At 40.7% G+C, this 25,870-nt stretch overlaps 1 long non-coding RNA gene and 1 other non-coding gene across 3 annotated transcripts in view; one reads left to right on the top strand and one right to left on the bottom strand.

Moving 5' to 3' along the window:
* The window catches only part of LOC143442954 (uncharacterized), a 49,615-nt gene that overhangs the window by 3,107 nt on the left and 20,638 nt on the right, over positions 1 to 25,870 (top strand). The window contains exons 3-6 of one of the 2 annotated variants that reach the window (XR_013111579.1): positions 66 to 206; positions 2,307 to 2,557; positions 3,164 to 4,056; positions 23,495 to 23,634. This is a non-coding gene — a long non-coding RNA (uncharacterized LOC143442954). Of the gene's footprint in view, positions 1 to 65; positions 207 to 2,306; positions 4,057 to 23,494; positions 23,635 to 25,870 lie in introns of both variants that reach the window. The other variant, XR_013111578.1, reaches the window with a different exon arrangement.
* On the bottom strand, positions 2,410 to 2,565 carry LOC117713229 (U1 spliceosomal RNA). The gene has a single exon (XR_004607404.1). It is a non-coding gene; the product is annotated as a U1 spliceosomal RNA (small nuclear RNA).

The following is a 25,870-nucleotide window of genomic DNA, read 5'->3' as shown; positions in this document are numbered from 1 at the left end:
TTAATTAATTAATTAATTAATTAACTTTTCCTAACCACAGTTTCTCTTTCCTCTTTTCCTTCCAGTCCTTCCTCCTCAATCCACTCCTCCTTCGTTTTTCTTCAGAAAAGAGGATGACTTCCCATGGATATCAATCAGTCCTGGCATATCAAGTTGCAGTAAGACTAGACTTATCCTCTCCTATGGATGCTAGATGAAGCAACCTTGTAGGTGGAAAGATTGATCTCTACTTTTGTTATTGTATGTGTGTGTAAATGTCAGTTGGTCCATTTAGTGTTGCATACATATATAAATATTTACACACACACACACACACACATACACACACATACACACACACTCACACAATCTCTTAACTATATATAGATCACTTGAGATTGGATGACCCAAAGGAGTGCTTGTCCCTGGAGAAGACTGGTTCTTCTCTTAGCAACTGTTACCTGCCTACAGCTCTTCATTTAGGGGTGGAGCCTTGTGAGATTTTTCCCACTATTCATGATAACATGTTGACCGGTGTGTTCTTGTGCAGAGCTTGTGTTGGTAACCATACTGTGGTTGCAACATTCCTGTGTCTAGGATACACTATCTTTCCATGGTCAGCTCATCCTCTGGCTCTTAGCATCTTTCCTTCTCCTCTTTCATGTTGTTTCTTAGGTATAGGAATATGTTATAGATGTCCCAGTTGAGGATGGACACCTTATGGTCACTTATTCTTTGTATTTTGATGATCTCTATAGTAGCCTTTTTCTGCTACCAAAAGAAGCTTCTTCGATGAGAGTTGAGAGCCATACCTAGCTGTGGTTATACAGATAGGTATTTAGGATGCAGTTGGGAATTATATAGATTTAGAAAAGTGTCAGTAGTTAGTTCCTTCTCTAAGGTCCATGATATCATCAGTCATAGGGAGCAGAACTGAATATTGTATTAGAGTTCTCTAGAAAAACAGAATTAGTATAATGTACATGCACGCACACATAAGCACATGCACACACAAATACGCTGCATGTGTGTTGTGTGTAATAGAAGAATTCATTAGATTGACCAATGCAATACATTGCAGATTAGATCATCCAGCAGTGGCCATCTGCATGCTGGCTAATGAGCCAGAGAACCTGGTTGTTGCTCAGTCCAAGAAGCTGCAAGTCTCAGAACAAGGCGAATGAATGATATCACCCTTGCCTAATACAGAAGCTCCTAGATGACGTGCTTATGTGCATCTCATAGAAGGGCTTCTTCAGAAGCTGGAGTCTAATGTTCATGGATAATGGTAGCCACAGTCAGCATACTTTCTCAGAATGGAGCATATGCAAACTACTCTCTTTCTCTTCTCCCACTTTTTACTCTATCCCAGCTCCCAGTCTACTGGGAGGTCTTTCTCCCTCATTTGTTTTTCTACAGGTCAGACATCTCTAAAATCTCCTCATAGACACACCAAGCAATGCTCTTCACTCACTTGATAGCCTTCTCTCCATACAGCCGAGTTGATGATCGAGATAAAGAAGAGTGTGTGGAACAGTGAGACTCTTAAAAAAAAAAAAAAAAACAACTTTCCCCTCATCAAAGCAAATGATTTCTGTCCAATAGTATGATATCTTTCAAAATAGCCATATTGATCTTTTAAATGGCTCATTGGAAGCCATGTCAGACAGAGGTTCACAGCACTGCCAACCCCAACTGTTTGCAGGGCAAGATCTCCATCTTGCTTTTGTCTACATCTTTTCTCTCTTAGCATTTCTCCAGGTTTCCGAACCTGGCTTCACATACCCTTGCCTCAGCCTAGAGGTTTTCCTACCAGGAAAAAAGGCTGGCACCTTCTACAGAGGGTTCTAGGACTAGACAGGGATCAACACAGTCTGGAAGAGCAATGGAGAACCATAGTATCCATGAGCAAGGAAAGACTGTAAGAACTTCCAGAATGTAGGTGCCATACAGAGTCCACAAAATGTACATGTTTCGAATACTTAGAGGAGCAACACTGTAAATTACAGAAGACTCATTGTAAAAATAAATGTATATCTGTGAGAGAAGGAGGGAAAGATAGAAGGGAAGGGGGAGGAAGAGAATGTGTGTGTGTGTGTGTGGGGGGGGGGAGAAATGGAGAGAGTGAGTGTGTCACACGGGAAGGGGAATATCACCTCCGTCTCTAGCTCACAATTTCTCTGGAGCCACATCACTGCCTTGCCCACTGACAACTGCCACCAACATATTCCGTGAGCTCCAGACAACGCCACCAGTCTGCTCTGCACCTACTTCATCATCCCTAGTTGGAGGGTCCAACCTGCTTCTTTTTCTTATTTCCTATGCAGAACCCAGGAGAAGACACAGAACATACTGTTCCAAGCCACAGAGTGGAGAAAGGTTTCTCAGTGTCTGCCCAACAGATTGGCAGCATCCACACCTCCTTTTGGTGATAGAACACCAATCCTCTTTACTGCCACAAACTATGCAGCTGACTTTCCTGCCTTTGGAGGAGTCACGGGCTAACATACCTGGAGTGTAATGGCTGAGCCTCAGCTTGGGACAATCACCCTCATGATCATGAGATCTCCCCTGCCAGGTAAGTATGTATCCACACCTCTAGCAAGCTTGCTAGAAATGCATACTCTTAGGATCCACCCAGGTATATAGAATCAGTCACTCTACGGGTTGGAGCTGTGATCTGCTTGAATGGGTCCTGACATGCTGGCCTGAGAAACACGACTCAGGATTCAACTTAGATATTGCTGGACCTGCCTAGCCACATAGTGTTTAAGTCTCCTGTGTTTGTGCCATTAACAGTAAATCCTATTTAATGTCTGCCTTCTCCTCTGAGCTCCGGGGACCTTGATTCAATCTTATTTACTTTCCAAACTAACGAGTGCACTGTGTCTGGTATTGAGCTGAGGCTCAAATGCTTTTGAACTGCTATCATGAAGTTGTTTCAAATGATTAACTCAGTGCCAGAGATGTCCCTACCTATTCAACAAATGACACCCCCAGCTTGAATGGTCTCCACAGCTGCCAGCGAGGGCAGGGAATAGAGTTAACACACCACACCTTCTCAAGAGAATAACTCCAGGGAGCATCTCACCTCCTGAACAATGCAAGTATAATCCCTGATAAGAGATTCTCATTGTCCTTGGCATATTCTTAAACCAGGTTTTTATTTGTGTTTAAACATTAGGTGTACAATTTTTCCTGGCCCTCAAGAAAATGGCTTTGTACTGAAGGAATGACATTGGTCCATAGTTCTCTGCTTTGGGAAAGTCCTTGGAAGCCTTTGTCACACTGAGCTCAGTAAAACATCAGAAAGCAGGTTGTATCCACACAATGGCTTAGACAAAATGGGTATTACTTAGCTATAAAAAGATACATCTGGGATCTTTCAACATCTCCCTTACTTCAAACTCATAATAACTTAATGAACAAAGTTATTGCTCACCTATTTGGCTGTGTTTTATATAAGAGACCACACTCCTGTTCTTTTTTGTAGCTGATTGGGCTGCTGGAGTCACCTTACCCAAGAGAGTTATTGTCAATGCTAGTGGGGGCACAATGAGAGAGACTAGGTTATTCAGCATGAGCGAGTCTTGCTTAGGGCATCCATTTGGGGTATATAGAGATTCCAGCCTCATTCACAGCGAAGGTGCTGGGAAAATTGAAATCAAGAGCTGACTTGTGAATGAGCAGTGAAAACTTAAACACCAAAGGGAAGCAAGTGCACGGAGTGGTACAAGATTCACAGAGACGAGTACCCATGAGAGTCAGGGAAGAACTGGCTGCTGGTCCCCCACGGGTAGCTCTCTAGGCTCACTCACAAAGGTTTTCCTTTTTTCAAGGTGCATGTGTGCCATCTTCTATGTCTTGAAACGTAAGGGAATTGGGCTGAGCATAGTATGGAACTTGCAGTTAACTGTGAGTATTTTGAGGGTGACAAGTACTTTGCTGTGACTGAGCAATTATTTTGTCATTTGTAGGAGGAGAAACTGCATGGCATAAAGTTAACCATGATCCTAGGAGTCAGACAGCCTGGGCTCAAACCTGACTTCTTGTTTCCAGCTGATCCATCTACCTTAGGTAGGTTCACTTTTCTGACCCGATCGATGTCTGCCTAGTGCCTGGAATAAGAACTGTGCTCAGTAAATGTGAGCTTCTCACAGTCCACACTTTCCCCACTGTCTCATAGTAGCCTGAATATTAGTCACAATGTTGTTGAAATCCAGTTCAAACATAAGATGTTTAGCTGGATTCAGGGAGATGGAGTATGTGGAAAGAGTTTGTAAAATAAAGGGCAGCTGGGTCTCTGTGGCTGTTCAAAGTATTCTAGATATACTGAAAGTATAGGGGATACAGTGTGCCGATCACATACATTTTATTTAAATGACTCTAGTAACCCTGGGTTTGGTACAGGCAGGAGATCTCAAGATCCTCTGTAAATTCTGAAGGAATGCTGTCCTCATCCTCCTCTTTTTCTCCTCTTCCTCTTCTTCTTCTTCCTCTTCTCCCTCCTCCTCCTCTTCCTCCTCTTTTTCCTCCTTCTCCTTTTTTTTTTTTCCAAGACAAGGTTTTTCTGTGTAGCCCTGGCTGTCCTTCCTGGAACTCACTCTGTAGATCAGGCTGGCCTAGAATTCAGAAATCCACCTGCCTCTGCCTCCCAAAAGGCATGCACCACCACTGCCTGGCCTGATAGCTGTCCTTCTTAAATCACTTGTTTTCAAAGTGATAGTCCCCTGAACAGCAGGGTCAGCATTATTTGGGAACACCTTAGAGAAACACGTTCCTCAGGTGACTAGCTCAGAAATTCAGGCAGGCAGTTGACCTTAGGCAATTATTATAAACAGAGGAGCCACCCCCACACCACCCCTGCAGACAAGCAAATTTTAGACAGAGGCCCCAGAAGAGTACACAAATAAAGATCCAGCCCCTAAGAGTCAATGTCCAGTAAGTTACCAAGGCCAAATCACTTCTCTGTACATTCTGTAGGGCATGGCAAGGGAATCCCATGGCCAGGACCACCCATTCCAAGAAATTCTTAGCCCTTGGCTTTTTTGATCCAGAGTGGCATCCGACTGGTGCTTAGACCCTCAGGCTGCCAGAATACATTTGCTCATCCTCCATCGTGAGAGAGGAACAACTCCTAGGAGAGTGCCCTACACTGATAAACTGACAAACATACACAAACCAGCCTTGACTAGAGCCTTCCTGTACCTTATCAACTAGTCTCTGGACTCTTGAGACATCCTCCTCAGCATCCTCACAGAAGAGAAGCAGTGGCCCTCAGGAGTTGCAGGAAGTCCTCTCACCGCCACTCTAGATCTCCACCAGGTGGAAGGCTTCACATTGCTTTTTGCCTCCCTTTTTTAGTCTTCCTATGGCTTGGAAGTCCTTATACCCACCTGGCTTCCATCAAAGCAATTTCAGGCTGAAATTCCTTTCAGTGAACTAACCTGTGCATTGAGGAGACAAGTTCTTCCAACTTTCCAACAATTTGGGGAAGCAAGGATGTCATGACTAAATTCTCATTTTATTCATGTTTTAATATCTGAAAGATGTGTTGCTGGTTGGAATTTCTGATGTTTCAGAAAATCTGAGAAACTTTTTAATGACTGATACCAAGTTTACAAATCCTGATGCCTTTATAGTTTTATCAAAAAATAATGCTAAAATAAAGTGAAAATCTATTTCATTATGATAATTATAAACCGTAGTGAAGAAGGAAAGTTTATTTTTTTTCTTGGTTCTTAGAAAATACTTCATATTAACACTGCATTCGGTGTTTTGTTTTATAAAAAAGTACCTGCTCAGACCAGGCGCAGTGGCCTTCTGTAAACCCAGCATTTAGGAGGATGTTCCGCGAGAACTGGAAGTTTAGGCCAGACTCTGATACATAGCAAGTTCAAGAACTGATCAGGTAGGAGCTGGAGAAATGGCACAGTGGTTAAGAGTATTGGCTGCTCTTTCAGAGGACCCGAGTTCAATTCCCAGCACCCACACGGGAGCTCACAACTATCTGTAACTCAAGTTCCAGTAGATCTGTCTCACACAGACATGCAGGCAAAACACCGGTGTACATAAAAATAAAGAACAGATTTGTAGGCTGTATTGTATAAATAATGTGTCTGACTGCTTATACGTTCTATGAACTCAGTATTACCAGGCTGACTGTAAGTCTTTACAATACCTGTGTGTTGTGCAGTAAGACTCCAAAATAAAAATTCTGATTCAGTAACTTTGTGGTAGAGTCTGAATTTGAAAAATTCTAGACATTTTATTGACCAAATTTTGAGTAAAAATTCCCAAAATGCTTTTCCTAGTTGCTATGATTTTAATGCGATGGCCAAATTAATGAGTTAATATTTGGAGTTGAAACCTTTGGTATGTGTGTCAGACAGAGGCAGAATGGAAAAAAAAATACATATAGGTAGAGCTGTGTTTCTTAAAACTGTTGTTTTCAAAGTAAATAGTCCCCAGGCAGTGGGGCCAGCATTATTTGAGAACACCTTAGAAAAACAAGTTCCCCAGGTTATTGGCTCAGAAATTCAGGCAGGCAGATTATATATATTGTGTCTCTGTGTATGTAAGGAAAAAGGGGAAGGGGCTTTATTAGATTGGCTTACACAGCTGTTGGAACTGAATGCCTTTGCAATCCTAATCTGGGACTGAAATTCTCAAAAACTCCTGGGGAGTTATGGGTCTTCTCCAGTGCATTCTGGAAAGCCAAAGAAGCTGGTATCTGATATCAGCAGGGAACAGCAGTGACAGTAACAGAATGTGCTTGCTCCGGAAGATGTCAGGCAGTCATGCAGGCAGTGCTGATTTTCCCTGGCTCTTTACAGCTGAGCCACAGGGTGGAAGGTATCACCCACTGTGAGGGAGCGTCTACTCCCTTCAGTCCTTTCTGGAAATTTCCTCATCCACATGCCCAGAAGCTGTTTCCTAAGTGACTCCAGGTCCTCTCAATTTCACAATTAAGATTAGCCATCGTGATAGGTGTAATGACTGGTATTGTCAACTTGGTAGGGTCTGAAATTATCTGGAAATGGTCCTCTGGTCATGCCTATGGGGGATTACCTTGGCTATCTTAATTAATGTGAGGAGACTTACATCAGTTGTTGAGGAGACAGTTCCTGGGCAGGGAATCCTGAGCTGTATAAAGTAGAGAAAGCAAGCTAAGCACCAAGCTCGCTTTCAGTTCTCCCTGTTTCCTTGTGGTAGATGTGGTGTGAGCAGCTGCTTTAAACTCTTGTAGCTTTGACTTCCCTGCTCTGATGGTCTTCACCTTGAGCTGTGAGTTAAAATAAAATTTCCCCCCTTAGGTTGCTTTTCTGTGTGTTTTTATCACAGCCACAGGGAAGAGTCTAAGAAGGTTGGCGGTTAGGATTAGTTCATGAAGGTGGGGACCTCATGCTTGCATCAGGGATTGTAAGAGGATTGTGCTCTATCTTGCTTGTGGCAGCAGGAAGGCCCTCTAAAGATCCTAGCATCTAAAGAGGCAGACAAACTTCTGCTCTTTGTAAGTAACTGGACTCTAACATTTTATTATAGCAAAAATTACGTGCCCTCCCAAAACCCTAAGATATAAATTTGTGAATGAATACAATTTATTCCTGCCAGTGTTTCTGAGGTGCTAAGCAGTTTCCCCCAAGTCTCTTGAAACAACACAGGGTACCATGGTTTCAGGCTAGTTCTTCTTCCTGGAAGCAAATATGTGTGATATGTGATATTGTGGTGTACTGTCTCACTTCGTGCAGATAACCAAGACTTTGCAGCCATGAACTTTCTCCCTCCTGGCCTTTGCTCTGTTGTCACTCTTACTTCCAAATACATTTTAACCTGTGTAACATTTTTATTTGTTCAGAAATGGGAAATCAATTAGCTCTCAGTGTATTTTTAGGAAAAAAAAAGAAAAGCTCTTACAGTTTACCCACGTTAGTTATTGCATCTGAAGTACCTCATCCCTCAGTGTGGATACAGAGCTCCTCTGTGCTGCGACTGCTGATGATAATTACCTTGATGATTTGATGTCAGAAAAACTCATGTTGATTTGCTAAAATTTCTGAAAATTGTTTTCCTTAAACATGAGACACTATGGAGAGTTTTGTTTTGATGTCTGTGATTCAGGGTTGCCTGTTTGTGACCTAAAGGTGGCTGCGGCAGCAGCAGCTGCTTGTTACAAATTATCTACAATTTCAGTCCTCCTGGTAATTGACTAAAGTCTGTGCTGTTGTTTCTGTCTTAAACAGAAGCTGACAGCCTCTCCTTCATGGAGGATCCACAGTCAGCCGGTATCAGCTATGGATGCTCATGCTAGCCTCTCTCAAGCACTTGCTGGGATATTAGAGCACCCGCTAGAGCATAGAGAGGCAGCAGAGATGTGTGGGCCATTTCTTGTTCATGGTGGCGGATGCAGGATTCAGGATGCAGGACTTCTGTGGAGATGTTCAGCTTTTCTGGACATACTGCTTCTCATTGTTTAAATCTGAAATGTCCTCCAGAAGCCATATTTGAACTCTTAGAGCCCAGCTGGTGACACTGTGAAGGTGATGGAACCATTTGGGTGTTGTTTTGCTGGCAGTACATTCCTAGACTTTGGTATTTTATTTGGCATTTATCTATTTCTACTTTATAGTCTCTTTCTCTACTTTCTGGGTGCGAATGAAATGTGATCACTCTGCTTCTTGGCTGCCAAGCCATCCTCTTGTTCCTGCTGGTGTGCTTTCCCTGCTATGATAGACTCTATCGCATCAAGAACTATAAGCCAAATAAATCCTTTCTTCAGAACCTTTGTCACATTTTATCAGAAAAGTAGCTAATTGCTGCCTGCTCTTCTGACTCATACTCACTCAGCATACCAGTAGAGGTGAAGGGTTGTATGTGGCAGAAGAGTAACTATTCATCACGACCTTCTTTATCTACTCTGACAGACAGCTGAAGATGTCCCATGGACATCCATGAGAAGCAGATGGTCAACATCATGACTACATGAGGCTTAGAACAGGCAGGGAGCAGCAGCAAAATACCTAAGAACCATTAGCTCCATTAAAGCAGAAGATACTATTTGACACTTAAATCTTCTTTGAACATGTTTAACAGTGTCAGGCTTTGCTTCAGAATATACAAACAAATCTTTGAGTTAGAATTAGGAGCTAGAGTAGGGTAGAGTTTCTGCTTAGGGGCCACTAACCCATTCAAGGTGTGGCACATTCGAGTTCTTATTGCAGTTGTACTGTGTAGAGTGTCATTCTCTTACATTCCTAATCCACCCGATGAAGGAAACCATCTCTCAACACTACACCTTGGCTAGGGAAGTAAGTTCATCTTAAGTACAAATCAGGGGAAAAACTCTGCTGTCCTCAGAGGGAAGCATGGTCTATGAGTGATTGATGTTTGGTTTGCACTGTGTTTGGAAAAGCCCATGGAGTCTTCAGTTGAGCTGTGCTCTTTGAAAACAGGCAGCTCAGTGCCCCACTCTTCTCTGTCAATTGATCTACATAACTTCTAAAGACAAGGCATGCAACACTGGCCACACAAACAGAGACTGCTTTGATGAGAGGAAAGGGACTTTCTGCTCTTGTTTTGCTGAAGGAACTGTGTATTTTTGTGTTGTCCTTTACTCATCAGTTTAGGCTTTGATGCCTCCTTTTGTCCAGTAGGTGCCACAATTAAGCACTAACTCTAGAGTGCTCATCTTCTCTAGTCTTCCACATCCCTACACTAGATCATCCCCCCCTCCCCCTGCCCTTGTGCTTCCATGGCCCCCACGACCTCTTTAAGCTCTTCCTCCATGTTGTGAGACAGAGTCATCTTGGAGCTTGGATCTAGGCCTGAAATTTACTATGTAGGACTCGTACTCCTCCCAAGTTGTCCTTGTTTTGATTTTGTGTGTATTTTGTATGCTTACTTTTTAAAAAAAAAAAAAATTTATGAATAAAGAGCAGTGGCTTCAAGTCTTCTGATGTGGTTCTGTTTGCTCATGTGATAGTACCCCTGCCAGTTGCTCCATAAATTTGATGCCATATTATTTGATGCATTTGTATCCATCGCAGTTGGATCTCATTCTGTCTTATACCCTTTGTGACTGAAGAACAACCCTCTTCACATGATGTAGTACTTCTTGGTGGCATTTCTATATGTTTGAAAAGCTTTTAGATTAAAAATAATTGTTGAAATAAACAAAATGAAAATTAGTTGGTGGAATTAATTGAAGGACTCTTAGATTTTAATTGTTGTATTCTTTCAACTTCTCCAAAGGCCTAGAAAGTGTCAAATTGAAAAGCTAAGATATGGTAGGATACCAGTGAGAAAGCCACTCAGAGATGATATTCACATGTTGCTGTGGTTTGAGGAATAGAAAGGGAACAATTTTAATCCCAAAACATAGATTTGAATCTAGGACCAAGAGCCAGAAAGATGCCTCAGCAGTTAAGAATACTTGCACTGATCTGGGCTTATTTCAGAGTGCCAGCATTGAGTGACTCTCAGCCACCTGTAACTGCAGCTTGGGGGGATCTAATGCCCTCTTTTGGCCTCTACATGCATTTCACTTACCTGTGCACACACACTTAAAAAAATAAGATAAAATAAGATAAGATAAGATAAGATAAGATAAGATAAGATAAAGTAAAATAAAATAAAATAAAATAAAAATAAATCTTTAAGTCTGAGATGAACCAGGAGTCTTCAGTGCCCTTGGGCCCCAGTTCCTTATCATGAAATAGGAGCAAAAATCTCAAAGGATTGTTGCAATCATTAAAAAACATATGTGAAAATGGAAGACATGTAAGGAATGCTCAGTAAAAATGACATTTGCATCTTAGGATGTTACCATAAAAGTATAACTAGTACTTTTATTTTTCTCTAGAGTCCTGATTTTGAAGCCAAGTTTTTAGCATCAAGTTAAACCACCTTAGGCAAATCAATTCATCTTTTAGCTCTGTTTTTTTTATTTATTTTTTATTTTTAAAATAATACATGTCAGGGAAAGTGTTATAATTAGAATTGTTATAATATACTCAAATCAATTAAAAGTGATTTAAATTTAAAATTTTGCTCTCTCAACAAAGTATCAGTGCGGTACATTTATCGTTCACTGCAAGCCAGATATTATTCTAAGTGCTTTTCAAATATTACATATATTAATTCTCAGGTACATAATACTACAGCTAGAGATCTCAGTTTAACTTGGGAGGAAATATGCACAAAGAGATAATTGCTTTGCCCAAAGTGGCACAGATGGTATGTAGGAGAGGCTGGATGGAACACCGGACAGTCTGGCTCCAGAATCCTCACTTTGATCTGTAACATCATCTCCATATAAATATTAAAAAACTAGAATTCTATTATTGTGAGATTACTAATTTGATTGGCTGGGTTCATTTTTGACATAACCTAAGTATGTACATTAGATTTTCCAGACTATTCCATCTGTGTTTTAAGCTTTCTAGAAGTTTTACTGAATAAATAAGTTGAGTAAATGAACCTGGTATACAGTAAAACACAACACAGTTTAATAAATAGCAGCAGAAAAACCTGCCTGGTAGACTAAAATCTATGTACAGTGCAGCTAAATATTATCTTTGGAAAATTACAATTGGGTGGAAATTTTCAGCTGGTAAAGATCTTACCAAATAACCTGTCAGTATATTGGAATGTGTACTTGATAAGCAAGAAAAAAGCTATTATAGACTCAAGCTAAAGAATCTTCTCTGTGAACCAGCTCCTGTGGTCCCTGGTAAGGTCCATGGACCACATAGAAAGTACGTACCACCTTATTGTTCTTTTCAAAGAAGAAGAGATACCATATGGTCAGAAGTATTGGTGCATACATGCTGATAAACTGCCAACCTGTTGCTATCGCCAGACAATGCAACATGTTAAAAGCCTTGAGTTTTATATATTCATGTGTTTGGAAATAGGACCTGTGGGTAGCAATGAGGATCAGAAGTCATGAGGGTGCAGTTCCCATGATGGCATTAGTTCTTTTATAGAAATGAGTAAGAGCGAGCCAGGGCAGCTTCCTTGCTCTGTCTCTCCATGATTATGATGCAGCAGGAAGGCCCTCCCCAGGGGCTGAACAGATCCCAGGACCATGCTTTTGGATTTTCTAACTTCTAGAACAATGAGCAAGAGCCATCTTTGTTCTTTATAAATTATCCTGTATCAGATACTTTATTGCAGAATAGAACCCATATCTCAAAGATTAGGGAAGAAGGCAATTGCCTATAACATTGAATAGAAACAGGCCTTTGAAGATGCAGGGGTGAGTCATCTGGGGTTTCCACCATCGTCTCATGTCTAGTAGATGAAAAAACCGCTTTGGCTGCTCACATATTCAGCATTGCTCTAAAAGGTGACGGACTATTTGACCAACAAACACTAAAAAGAGATTTGGGGCTTCTGTGAAGTTAGTATGAGGTCACTCACTGTTAAAATATAATAGGGTGGCTTAGATCATGCCTTCAGTGACAGGCACACAAATGACCAGTATCACATATCACCTTTATTTGCAGACAGGCCTGTCCCTTAGCCTGTTCTGGCCACTGTCTGATGTTAGCATTGGGATCAGCTTTAGAAAGACCTGGACTGGGGAGAAGATTCATTGGTTACAACTATTGAAAGAAAGACAAAAAGATCCAAAGTCTGTAATTTTCCCACCCACATTAAGTTATTTGGATAAAACTCTGCTGTCATAAAATGACTGAACTCACTAAAAATAAAACATGTCTGAGAATACTTTCTCAGGTTTGAATGCTCTTTGTGTGAGAAAAAAAAAAAACCAGAGAAATTTGGGGGCCTTTGCAAAATACAGCCCTGTATCAGAAAGTGTTGGCTTTTGTTGAAATTTATTGCTGGAGATTTATCGACTTGTGAGATAAATATTGACCAAATCAAAGTCAAGGTTATTACTTATCTTTAGGAATAATAAATCTTGGTGTTTCCAGTGACACAAAGTCAATATGTACTTTGCTGCATAAATTCCAAATGAAGAGTTTCATCGAAACATCTGTAAATCTCTCCATCACGATCACAATGGTGGCTTTAAAATTTTTACTATTAAAGAAAGAGCGGTGTAGAAGTCTGGTGGAACAATCTACTGTTCACTGCTATGAAGCCTGGTAGCCAAGTAGCCCCATTTTCACTGGCTGGCTCCATGGTTGGTAATTGGTTCCTGATGTCATTGTTTCCAACTCAGAGGAATCAAAATTTTCTCACCCTAAGTAGGAGGTAGAGTGAACTATAGATTCCTGACCACAGGAACATTTCAGGGTGAAATGTTGTTACTTTTTTAATACAAGTAATAAATGGATTCCAACAAAACTGAAGGGACAAATTAAATGAAAACAGTCTTGGCATGTGAGCAAGGCTTTTTTGAGGACATGTTTACCTTCCCACTTCACTCCATCCACATCGATCAGCAGTCATAGGGTAACTAGCTCTATGCAAGTCCCCTGGAAAACAGTTTGGGATGCAGAAATATAGAAAACCATTAATTCTTCCCTTGGGAAGTTCTTCTCCAGGGAATCATATCTTGGATGACTAGCTGAAGAGTATCTGCCTTGTTAGGGTTTGCATTTATAATAGGCTGCCTTCACCTGAGTCCTCCATGTAGACAGATCCATCTGTATAGGTGTTTCTTAACATCATGCCTGGCTACCACTGCCGGTGCTCAGCCTCAAAATGGGAGTCCGGCTCTCTGGCACTGCTCACTGCTACTTCTCTTCTGCAGTACTGTATTCTCCCTAACTGGCTGCTTACTTTCAGAGATGATGACCAAGCTCACAGCCCTTGTCCATATCGGGCAAAGGTTTTACCACTGAGTTACACTCCTGACCCTTGTAGTCAACTTTTAACCTAGTAGTCACACCTTCTTCCACATAGCTTCAGCCAGACACACATCTGTTTAAATCCCTTGAAGTTGATTCATGCCTGTTAGTTTCCTATGGGCTAAGACAGTAAATTATAGTATGGCCCCCTGTATCTGCAGATTCCGTGACTGCAGATTCCATGACTACAGATTCAACCACATGGCTTAGAAATATTTTGAAATTAATTTTAGAAATTTTCTTGATTATGTTCATGTGTGTGTGGTGTGTGTAAGCCAGGGTGCATGTGTGGAGGCCAGAGGACAATTTGTGTGAATTACGTGAACTCAAATCATCAGGCTTGGTTAGAAGCATCTGAATGCAAACCAAACCATTTTGTTGGTCCAAAATTTCAGAAGGAGTCCAAATTTCAAAAGTCAAAAATGTCTATGGAGCATTCTGATGATACACAGAGAATGCTATATTGTCTACCATGGTTGCATTTATATTGGACATAGGTTGAATTTTTCTTATTATTCCCCAAAGAAGATGAAAGCAACTGACATATTGTACACATTGCATTAAGTGTTACAAATAATCTAGAGGTGATTTGAAGTATCCAGGAGGATGTGTCTGTGTTATGTGAGAATACCTCATTTTGCATACAGGGTTGAACACCCTTAGATTCTGGAATCTGCATGGATCCTGGAACCAATGCCACTAGATGGCAAGGAGTATCCCTCACACAAACTGGGGGGAGGGGTATGTAGCTTTTTTTTTTTTTTTTTTTGCTAGAGGTATGAGTCTCAACTCAGGAATCTTCATGGCCATGCCCCTAATGCAGAGCCTCCCCTGCCTCTCTCAGTTTCTAGTGGTTGTGCAAACACTTGTCACTCTGTGATATGTAGCTGCATTACTTCTATCTCTTCTTTTGTTTCAATGCATTTTCTCCCTGTGAGAGTCTTACAAGGGCACCACCCATTGGATTAGAGCCTATCATATTGCAATAGACTTCATCTCAGCTTAATGGTACTCTTAAAAAAAAACAAAACAAACAATCCACCCCTATAAGCTAACACTCAAAGGCACAAAACTCAGCATATGTTTTGGGAAACACTGTCCCTCCTACCACCTCTTTCTAAGAATGAAATTGCATCAGTGGACCCTTGACCTCAGAGGTCTCACCTCTGCTACCCTCACCCTTATGCCCCAAATGTCCTCTAGCACTCTCTTCTCTATTCTGTTTTTCACATACTACTGACTCTGTACTGTTTCCCATCAGTCTTTCCCCTGCTTGGCATCTGTTCCCCCAAAGTAGATTTTATTTCCCTTAAAGCTCTACTCAGAGAGCTGTCGTTGACCACTTAGGGCAAATCCACTAACCATTGTTGTGTTCCTGTGCTTGCTGCATATCACTAACTGGAACAGATTTTTATGTATGGTATCTCTCCACGATGATGTCTGTTGCTGAAGAGCATGGGCCCCTTGCCTGTCTCATTTGTGCCTCCTTTCTTGGACAGAGCAGATTTGTAGATTTGTTGAGGAATGACTAGTAAGTTTCCTCTGGGACAGGCTTGTATGTAATCTGGAGATTTGTTTCTAACTCTTGTTTCATTGCTTTTTCAAATCTGCCACACACCTAGTCTGTGTCTACCACACTAAATAGGTTCAGCCCTGCTGGAGAGTTATTACTTGCAGGTTTTAAGGAAACTGAAAAGAACTTTATGAGCCTGTATCTTAACCTTAGATTTGTGTGTTTATATTAAAAAGAAAATATATTGTGAATTTTAACTTGCCTTTTATTTACTATATTACTTTGATAATACTAATCAATGCTTGCAAATATAGGCTAGGGCACGTACATTTATATACTGCAGGTAACAGAGTGAAGGTTATCAGATCAACAGCTGTAAAAATGGTGGGTGACTTAATCCATTTCTGTCATTTGGGGATATATCATGAAGAACAAATCCAAACCAGTTAAAATCATAAGCATAGGAAAGATCATTGGAAAGACAATTAACATTTCATTATAGAGACTTGGAAAAACAATTAAAATTTAAATCTGAAACATTATGTGAAAAATTTGAAATTATACATACAAAGATACTCAAGTAAGATAAAAATGTTTGTTATGGAGGCCTCCATAATCAGGAGAGATTAAGTATTTAAGCCTTAGAAATAGAGAAGAGACACTAGAAGTCAGTGACCATGCAAAGGTGCAGCAAACCTAGAAGAGAATTATGTCTCTTCAGTTTCTGCTTTTACAGATGTGAAAGTACACATTTCAGTTGTCTAAGGCACATAATCCATGACACTCTGTTCTGGAAAGGCTTATAGACTTGTTCTCTTCTGAAACCTCAAGAGCTTGGATTATACTTCTCTTCTAGGTTTCTTCTAGATGCTCCATTAAGCTTTATTTATGACGTTCAAGGGCTTTTCTAGCCCAAGCTTACAAACTCTTCAACATCCCTTCTATAAATCTGTTCCAAAGGCCAGAGGATCCCATAATCAGGTTTACCAAGGCAATGGAATGGGCCCATGTCTCCATATCGATTAGTTTCTTTTCCATCATTTTTTTCTGACAAAATTAACTAAATATGGCATTTATCCTGTTTCAAATCTCTAGGTGGATATGTCCACCATGACAGAGAAGGCATGGTATCAAGAGCAGGAGGAAGCAGTTGGTCACATTGGATCTACACTCAGCAACCACAGAGCAATGAATGCTTGTGGACAGCTCAATTTTTCCTTTATATTTGGCTTGGAATCCCCACTCTTACCCCATGAAATGGTACCACTCATCTTTAAGGCAGGTCTTTCTACCCCTATTCCCAAATTGGGGTAATACTTTGAATATATACTCAGAAATTTGTTTCTTTTTTCTTTCTTTCTTTCTTTCTTTCTTTTTTTTTTTTTGGTTTTGAGACAGGGTTTCTCTGTGTAGTCCTGGCTGTCCTGGAACTCACTCTGTAGACCAGGCTGGCCTTGAACTCAGAAATCCGCCTGCCTCTGCCTCCCAAGTGCTGGGATTAAAGGCGTGCGCCACCACCGCCCGGCCAGAAATTCTAAATGCCATCAAGTTGGTTATTGATATTAACATAACACATATGATCAAAGTCATGCTTTGGAGTGCTTTAGCATATTTACAAAGCAAGGCAACCCTTACCACAGTTAGTTACTAAAGCATGTGTCATCACTTTCAAGGAAACCTATATTAGCAGGTGTTCCCTATCCTTCTTCCAGCCCATGGAAACTTCTCATGAACTTTTGTTCTCTTTGGCTTTGTCTGTTCTGGACGTTTTGTATAAATGGAATTATACAACTCTTTAGCCTTCTCTTTTAAAATTTCAATGATAGTGTTGAAGATTCTTTCTCAGTGCCAGCTCCTGGAGGCTCTGTTAAGATTGGGGGCAATTTCAGGTTTCTTGACTTTCGATGACCACTGACTTTCACTGAGGGGATGTCCAATATCTTGAACACTGATCTTTCTTAAATTTTGTTATTGCTTTTTAGTCTCTTTCTCTTCCCTCTCTCTATATACATATGTACACACATACACACATATATACACCTATGTATGTGTGTATGTATATATATACACATATACACGCATATATCATATATACACATATATACAAACATATACATGTATGTCATATATACACACACATAAATATATATGCACACACATGGGTGTGTGTGGATGTGTATGTGTGTAGTGTTTCACATTGAGAGTTTGCTTGAATAACATACTCTTCAGATGAAGAAGAAAGAATACTTAGAGATGACATGAAAAGAACAAGGGGAACAAAGTCTCAGATTTTTTTTAAAGCAAGGTGTATGCCAGAAAGCTAAGAGGAAGCTTATTGAAGTACCAATCCCTCTTCAGCCCATTTTACCTTAGAAGCCTTTCCTATGCGGACTCTTCCTCAAAATGCCTGTCTTTGGCATTCTTCTACCTTTTACCACCATTTCATTCTACCTTAATATTGGATGGTTATTTATTATCGCTTGCATTGTAAATAGTTTTAGCCTCATTTTTCTCATTTTACATAAAACTCTACAAAAATGTTGCAGTCTTGTTCAGCAGACTTACCATAATGCCTAGCTCATAAATTTTTTATATATTTGTTGCACTAAGTTGCTTTCTATTTATAATTGAATTTACAAAGTTCACAATATCACTCAACTATAGGTCAGATGAAGGCTAATTGCTTCAAAAGAAGAGGGTTTCTTAAAAATAATCACTTATTTGTATACTTAATGAAGAATATTTTGACCAAAGTTCTCTGTCTTGGGAAGTGTATGTGAACAGTTATCCTCACTGTCTCTTATGTGTGTGTTTACATACATATAACATATACATAGTTAATTTTTCTATTAAAACTTTCTTAGCACAACTTTATTCTGCAAGGAGGGACAGTCTACAGTATAGCAACTATGAACTCGATGACAGTGATTCTGTCATTCTAACCTCTTTCAATGTTAAGGTCACTTGAAAGTGACTTGCAATCTCCCTTGTCCTGCTCAGCTTGTCTCACCATTTTTTCATAAAGTATGCTAGTTCCTTGGTGCTCCTTGGGGTGTAGCTATCAGAGACTGGGCAACTCAAAATCAACAGAACTTATATCTCCCAGGGACACAAAGTCTAAAGTAAAGGGGTATGTAGCATTAGCTCCTTCTGAAGGCTGTGAAGGAGCCTAGTGGATACACCTGTGTTTGAGGTTTATTGGCTGATATCTGACTTCATACTCACGTGACTAGTTAGAACAAGTTAGAAGAGGGAAAGTCCCTAAGCCATTGGGGACCTTGGCGTGTACGTGGCCTACACTCTTCCCCATGCAAAGATGGCCTCTGCATATATGACACTTGTCCTCTGTCCCAATTTGAGGCACAGATTCAGGCACATGCACTAAAACACTCAGAAAAGATAGACACTTGGTTATTTACTCATCAACTTGACACAAGCTAGCATCACCTGGAAAGAGGCAACCTCAACTGAGAAAATTCCTGGGCAGGTGGTCCTGAGATGAACAAGAAAGCAGCCTTCCTCCATGGTCTGTACTTCAGGTCCTGCCTCCAGGTTCCTGCTTTTGAGTATTTTCCCTGATTTTCCCCAGTGATGGACTGTGATTGGAGTTGTACTGTGAAATAAATACTTTCTTTCCCATGTTGCTTTGGTCATCGTGTTTATCACAACAGTAGCAAGCAAACAAATAGAATAGAGTCCTCTCTAAAAAGAAGGTGGCGAGGCAGAGCTACCAGGCAAGGTCTTATCTGGGTTAAGAGTGATAGGAAGTCTCACCTATCTGCCCTGCTCTCAACTCCCCAGGCAACTTCTACCTGAAGTTTACTTTGTGTCCTTTCTAGAAGTTGATGTGCTCTTTCTCTTTCTCTTTCTTTCTTTCTTTTTTTCTTTCCTTCTTTCTTTCTTTCTTTCTTTCTTTCTTCCTTCCTTCCTCCCTCCCTCCCTCTCTCTCTCTCTCTCTCTCTCTCTCTCTCTCTCTCTCTCTCTCTCTCTCTTTCTTTCCTTTTATAGAAGTCATATAGGGAGAGTTTATGTCTAACAGCTGAGGTCTTGTCTGAGACTCAGAAGGTGAAAGGGAGTGAAGACAAAGATAGGTTGTGGGTGAACGGCACCATCCATCATGAACACCTGTTCAGAGCTAGGGGCTACACTGAAGCTCTGAGAAGCACCCCTCATAGCTGTACCCCCTTAGAGCAGAAGGCACTGTCCAAAGAGCAGGTCTTGCTACACAAGTCCCCCAGGCCAGCTCCAACGAGTAAGTCAGGCTTTGTTTATCATTCCCTCCCCACCCAAACCACATTCAAATAAGCAGCGAAAACCTCCAGACCTTAGTCATCAGGCGAGGTAAATTACAAACTTCTAAGAGTGTGGCTTCTCTGAGATACCACATTTTCCTCGTATAATGAGCCTGCAGTTTGTGGCAAAGAATGACTTAAGAACAAGTGAACTCACTGTCTAAAAGGAGAGTTTTTATCACTATCAATTGCTCTCTGACTGACAGGACTGTTATTTCTTTCAGTAGGAGAAAGGGCTAAAATACAGAGAGAAAAACCTAGAAATAAACACAGCCTGCATAATGGCAAGGTTTTGTGTTGCCAACGTCAAAAGAGCAAGTTCCTGGGTAAGAGACTCCCTTACTCCTGTTACAGTGACTTTGTAGCTTCTGAGGCCCTTAAAGCAGCTGCCACAGCCACTTTGCTATTAGTTTGGGGCTAGGAGGCAGCAGTGGCTGAGGCACCAGCTTTCTATCCAGGGGCTCAGAGTTGAACAGGAAGAGGCTGGTGAATGGAACAGGAGTTCACATGCAAAGTCTTCAGGTGGAAATATTATTCCAGCATACACTGAAGGCTCTGGTGGACTCATCCTTTTAGGGAGTGTCACTCAAGGTTTCCCAGAAATAACATTTGAGGTAGATAGGGCTCAATGTGTAGAAATAACCACAAAGAGAGACGGAAAAATGTTCTTGACATGACAGTAAGTTAACTTTATTTGGCCGGAATGTAGGACACAGCAGGGAGGCAAAAGTAAGGGTGAGACGGGCTCACGGAGTGTGCTGACACATGACAGCAAGAGAGGAGATGCCTTGCAAGGGTGCTACGTAGAGGACGATGTAGCCAGATTGAGAATTTAGTTAATCACCAGCAGAATGTCTAAGGTGCGTGAGGCACAGAGGATGCAGTGCCTTCCAGTAGAAGGTTATTTTAAGAATCTAGGTGAAATATCTTGCCATGACATTGAGGTAGAGTCTGAGTTTGAGGAAGTTCAGCAACTTTCCTTCTACAGTGTTGGCCCAACTGTTAATTTTGCATTGTTACTCGAAAATTTCTTAGAGGCAGCAGCAGAAGGCACATTGCAGATGGCAGAAATATTTTTCACAGCTTTTATGGTGGATAACAATATACTTGACATTTTTCTCATTAAATGTGAGCTTTGCTGTATGATTAAACATGCCAGGCATCTGTGATCTAAAATTACAAATGTGAAAAGCAACAGCTCAAATGTTTCAGTCAATAAATACACAGGAGACAGTCAACATGCAACAATTCCATCATATGCTCTCTTCAAGGGGCTGCTCGGCTGACATTGACAATGTTGCTGGCCTCACCTTCACACCAACAAGAATAAGGAAACCAAAGTCCTAGACTGCTAATTACAGCCTGGGAGTCCAATAGGAGTGAGCGGTTTCCATTAGGAAATCTCAAGGCTGAAGGCTGACAGAGCTGGGAGAAAGAGAGGCTTTACTGAGGCAATTAGGGAATTACCAAGAGGGTCCCCAGGGGAATAGAACTACATTGAGCAATCCACCATAATGTAAAAGCATGCAAGATCAGTGTACAAGTACAGTGAGCAGTAGACTGTATACACATGTATTAGCTGAAGCATATCTCCTCAGTGTGCGTGCGTGCATGCGTGTGTGTGTGTGTGTGTGTGTGTATGTATGTATGTATGTGTATTCTACACTTTGCTAAAGGAGAGGTGCGTCTGAGTACCATTCTCATATCCACATTAGCTACCTAGCCAAGGGTCTCAGATCCTCAGTGATATTTGCCACATGTAGAGAATCACAAGGAGACTGTGGCTGCTGTCATCACCAAGACACAGAAAGAAAACTTTTACATGCAAATCCTAAGAAGCTGAAGGTAATGCACACAAGGGAGTGACGGTTGAATGGATGCTCACATCCCAGTTAAAGCAAGGGTCGAACAGGAAGTATGTATCCCATTAGCCTCATTTACATATTCTAGAAACAAGGCATGGCATGCACAGTGTACAAGGAGGGGACCAGGGGTTCTACAGAGAGCCAGGATGAAGGACACAGTGGAATGTGAGAGGGGAAGCTGGACCAATGGAAACTATCATCGAGAAAGCCGGCCACCAGAACACAACTAGATCAAAGAATTCAGTCTATCACAGTACAATCCCATTCCTGAGTTGCACTGATAGCAGAGTTTCTCAATTTGGGGCATTAGAGCCAGGTTGATGCTTAGAAGTTCAGCTTCTCCAGTGGCATTGTTAAGGTACCCGTATGTGATGCTCAGGTTTCCATAACAAAGCATCCTGCCCGAGCAACTAGCATACAGGCATCAATTTTCCAATGGACCTAGAGGCTATATATACAATACCTGGGTGCAGACAGGGTAGGATTTTCATAAAACCTCTCTCCACCCTTTGTCCTCAACTGTTCTTTGCATCGTCTATGTTCTAATTAGTTCTTAAAGACATCAGACAGATTAGAGGGCACACTAATGACCTCAGTTTAATTTAACAACTTCTTTGATCACCTTTTTCCCCTCCAAATGCAGTTATACTCTAAGATACCAGTGGTTACATTTTTAACATATGAATTGATGGAACACAATTTAAGTCTTAATCAGTAATTTCAAAACTCCTGTGTGCAGCCAAACATAATGGTATGTACCTGCAACCTCACCACTAAGGGGACTAAGGCAGAGTTGTAGATTTAAAGCCAGTCTGGGATATCTCTCTCTCTCTCTCTCTCTCTCTCTCTCTCTCTCTCTCTCTCATCTATCTATAGAGAGAACCTGTTAGAGTAAAAAATAAGAGGTGAGAGATGGAGAAGGAGGGAGGGAGGAAGAGAGAGAGAGAGAGAGAGAGAGAGAGAGAGAGAGAGAGAGAGAGAGAGAGAGAGAGAGTGAGAGATTGAGAGATTGAGAGACTGGAAGTTTTTGGTTGGGGATGTAGCTCAGTTAGAGTGTTTGCCTACCCATACAAGTCCCTGGGTTTGGATCCCAGTACCATACTGAGAAATAGATAAATAAAACTGCAGTCACCCCAACTCTAGCTCTACCTTCCATGGACTAATTCAAGATGGTCTAGTCATCATTTGTATAGTTAATCTTTACTCAGATCAGCACTTAAGACTAAGAGCTCTGAAAGTCTCTCCAGTTCTTCAAGGGCCTATCAGGACTCAAGACTTTGGGAAATCAGCAAGTAGGGGAGAAATGTTGTCTAGACCTATAGTTAAGGCTATTAGGAGGAAAGAGGGTGGGGGTGGATCAAGTCCCCTTTCTCTTTGTAATATATATAGAGTGTTGAGGAATGGATTGTCCTAGATAGGGTGGGAGCTCAAAGAGCCAAAGATACAGTCTTCCCACCAGATCTTACCCATACTACCTACCCTCAAGAATCCATCAAAAGCAAAGTCTGGAGGCTCTTCCTGCATTTTCTCATGCCTCTTAAGTGGGGAAAGAATAATGGTGAGACACGCACATGCTTTCAGGCATGTTTTCATGGGTTAAAGTTTCTTATGAGTGGCCCCACCTTTATCTTGTGGTTGGCTCACTGAGGTAGGGTTTAATTTAACTTGTGACCAAATGAGTAATCGTGGGTTTCTTAGCTCCTGAAGGCTTTAGCTGCAGTCTCAGCTGAGAAGTTGTGCCCTCTAGGCTGACTTTCAAGTGAGCCCAGTACTTCTCTAATGGAGGGAATACTTTGTTGTATACTGTCTCAGCTTAATGAGAACCCCGGATGGGAAGAGGAGTCAGGGATGAAATGTGTAGATCACCATTTATTCCTGAATCATCTGTCATTCTGTTGTGACACATAATTATGACAGGACAATTAAATCAGGTAACATGTCAAATACTATGAACTCACCCATTAGCAACAAGTAGATGCTTAAATGTTACTTCCTTTCCCATTCATGGATAACTCGCTTCAGTGGACCTTTCTCTGAGCTCTTCTTGGGAAAAAGAGGTGTCCTGAACATGCAAGTTTAAGTTCAAAGGAAGAAAAGACACTTGGCCATACTCCAGCCATCTGTGACAGAAGACCAGGCGAAAGGACGTGGGGAGTAAAAAGGTAGGCTGGTTTCTACAGTCTTGTTCATGTTTGTTCTACTCACATGACAAGTGGGCTTTGATAGATTAACTTAAGCATGCTTTTTATCCATTGAAACCTCTCTGATGACCTCTGTTTAAATTGTACTGATGCCAAAATTTTTTTTTGCATGGCCCATAACTGAGTCCCCTCTAACATGCCCTTGATCTTTGCTTCTGTCTCCTACTTCTGTTCATGTTACCTTGAGTGTGCCAGGCCAGCTTCTGCAGCTTGCTCTCAACAATGGCTCCTTTCCCAGCCACAGACATGATGCCTGCTCAGTTCCTTATTACCTGTAACTCCTCACTCAGCTACCTCTGCTCAGTAGCCCTTCCCATCTTCCATTTTTATTTTACATACATATCATCAACTAATATGTTCTATATTTTCCATACAATTTACTTATTTTACTTTCTGTAACTTCTCTTCTTTCCCCTTTCATTTTTCATTTTTCTTTTTTTCTAGTTTAATCACAGTTTAATTTGCAAACATACATATACATGTATATAAATAAACACATATAATTTAAAGTTTCCTTTCTACATACAAGATAAAGATTTATTTATCTTTTTGGGCCTGGCTAATTTCACTTCACAAAGTGACTTCCAGTTCCATTCATTTTTTGCATGTTTCAGTAAGTTCTTATGGCTTGAAAATAAACACCATGATGGTAGAGATTTTTGACATTTTTGAACGTGTTTGTGTGTTTTTTTTTTTTTTCCTCATTCCCTGGTATTTCTGTTATTTAAGTAGCAACCACAGAGAGAATGAGTTGAATTTTTGAATGTTCTGTGATGGAAGAGACCATCAATCCTGATCTGCCCTTACTTGTCCAACTGCAGACACTGAACAACTTAAATCTAACTACAGCAAAATGAATTGAAGTTTAGTCCAAGACAGTTATCTAACTCCTATACCTCTGTAAATGGCCTCGGTTATAGCAAGTGTGGACTGTAGGCAAAAATAAGAAGAGCTTATTTTGGGAACACTGTGTGTTAATCATTGTTTTATAAAGGTTTCAGGAGCTGACTATTTGATGTATTGTCATGGTCACAGGTTGGAAACAAATGAAAGGAACAATAGGTCTAGATGAAGATTCCTGAGTGAATTCCTTTTTTTTTTTTTTTTAGCAGCTTGGTACTTGATATATATATATATATATATATATATATATATATATATATATTATTAGATCTTTCATTTACACTTCAGATGCCATCCCCTTTCCCCATTCCCCCCCTTAGAAAACCCCTATCCCATGCCCCCTTTTCCTTTTTGCATTTATACATTTTTAAAAAAAAATGTTAATCATAGGCTTTATAAGTTTGGTATTGTTCAATCAGAGGTGTAACCCACTACCCAACCTAGATATATCTACTATCTTTGACTGGTGGAGATTCATGAACATCTGCTTCACTGTCTCCCCCCTCTATCTCTCTTTCATCACCTAGGTTCTCCTCTCCTTCTTCTTCTCCTCTTCTTACTCCTTTTCTTCCTCTCCTGAGTGAATTCTTAAGGCAAAGAAATCTTGTGAGATTAAAAGTGGTAATATCATAGAAACAAGACTCTATCTAAAACCCAAAACTTGAGCTTTCTGGGACAAGAGAACTTTAGTGATCATCAAAGAATAGAAAAAAATGGACCTTGTTGGTAGAGATCCATGGGTTGAGAACTAAAGCATGCCTCTCTGTTCTTACTGGCTGGTGCCTGTGCTATCCCTCAGAATGGCATGTGTAACACACATGAATGTGTATGAGAGAAAAATTTGGCAGTGGCTTAACCAGTGCATAGGAGAAATAGATCCATTAAGGCAATAGCCAAATCTGCCTTTTGACCACTATATTCCCATTGCTGGCTCAACACCGCCAGGTCATAGGTATTTGATATAAATTATCTATGTCATATGGCATAGGTGGCATGTCGTAGATGCTTCTAGAATGAGTTTATGCTGAAAAATCAGACTTCAGTGCCATTGTTTCTTTCATTCTAAGCCTTTCTTCATAAGACTCTAATGTGGAGGCTTGAGGCTTGTTACTTGACATTATTAATAGTCAATTAATTTATAATTTTAATTTATAAAATTTATAAATTTTAATCAATTTATAGACTTATAAAACATGTAAACATGTGTATGAGCACAGGTAAGAGTCTGCAGTAGATTGCAGTCCATTTTCCAAGTATCTTTGTTTCTCTCTGGTTTGTTTAGTGGCATTTTGCC

The sequence above is a fragment of the Arvicanthis niloticus genome, chromosome 7, assembly GCF_011762505.2.
Source record: "Arvicanthis niloticus isolate mArvNil1 chromosome 7, mArvNil1.pat.X, whole genome shotgun sequence".
Classification (NCBI taxonomy): Eukaryota; Metazoa; Chordata; class Mammalia; order Rodentia; family Muridae; genus Arvicanthis; species Arvicanthis niloticus.
The sequence above is the reverse complement of the archived record's forward strand: the minus strand, read 5'-3'. Positions and strand labels throughout refer to the sequence as shown.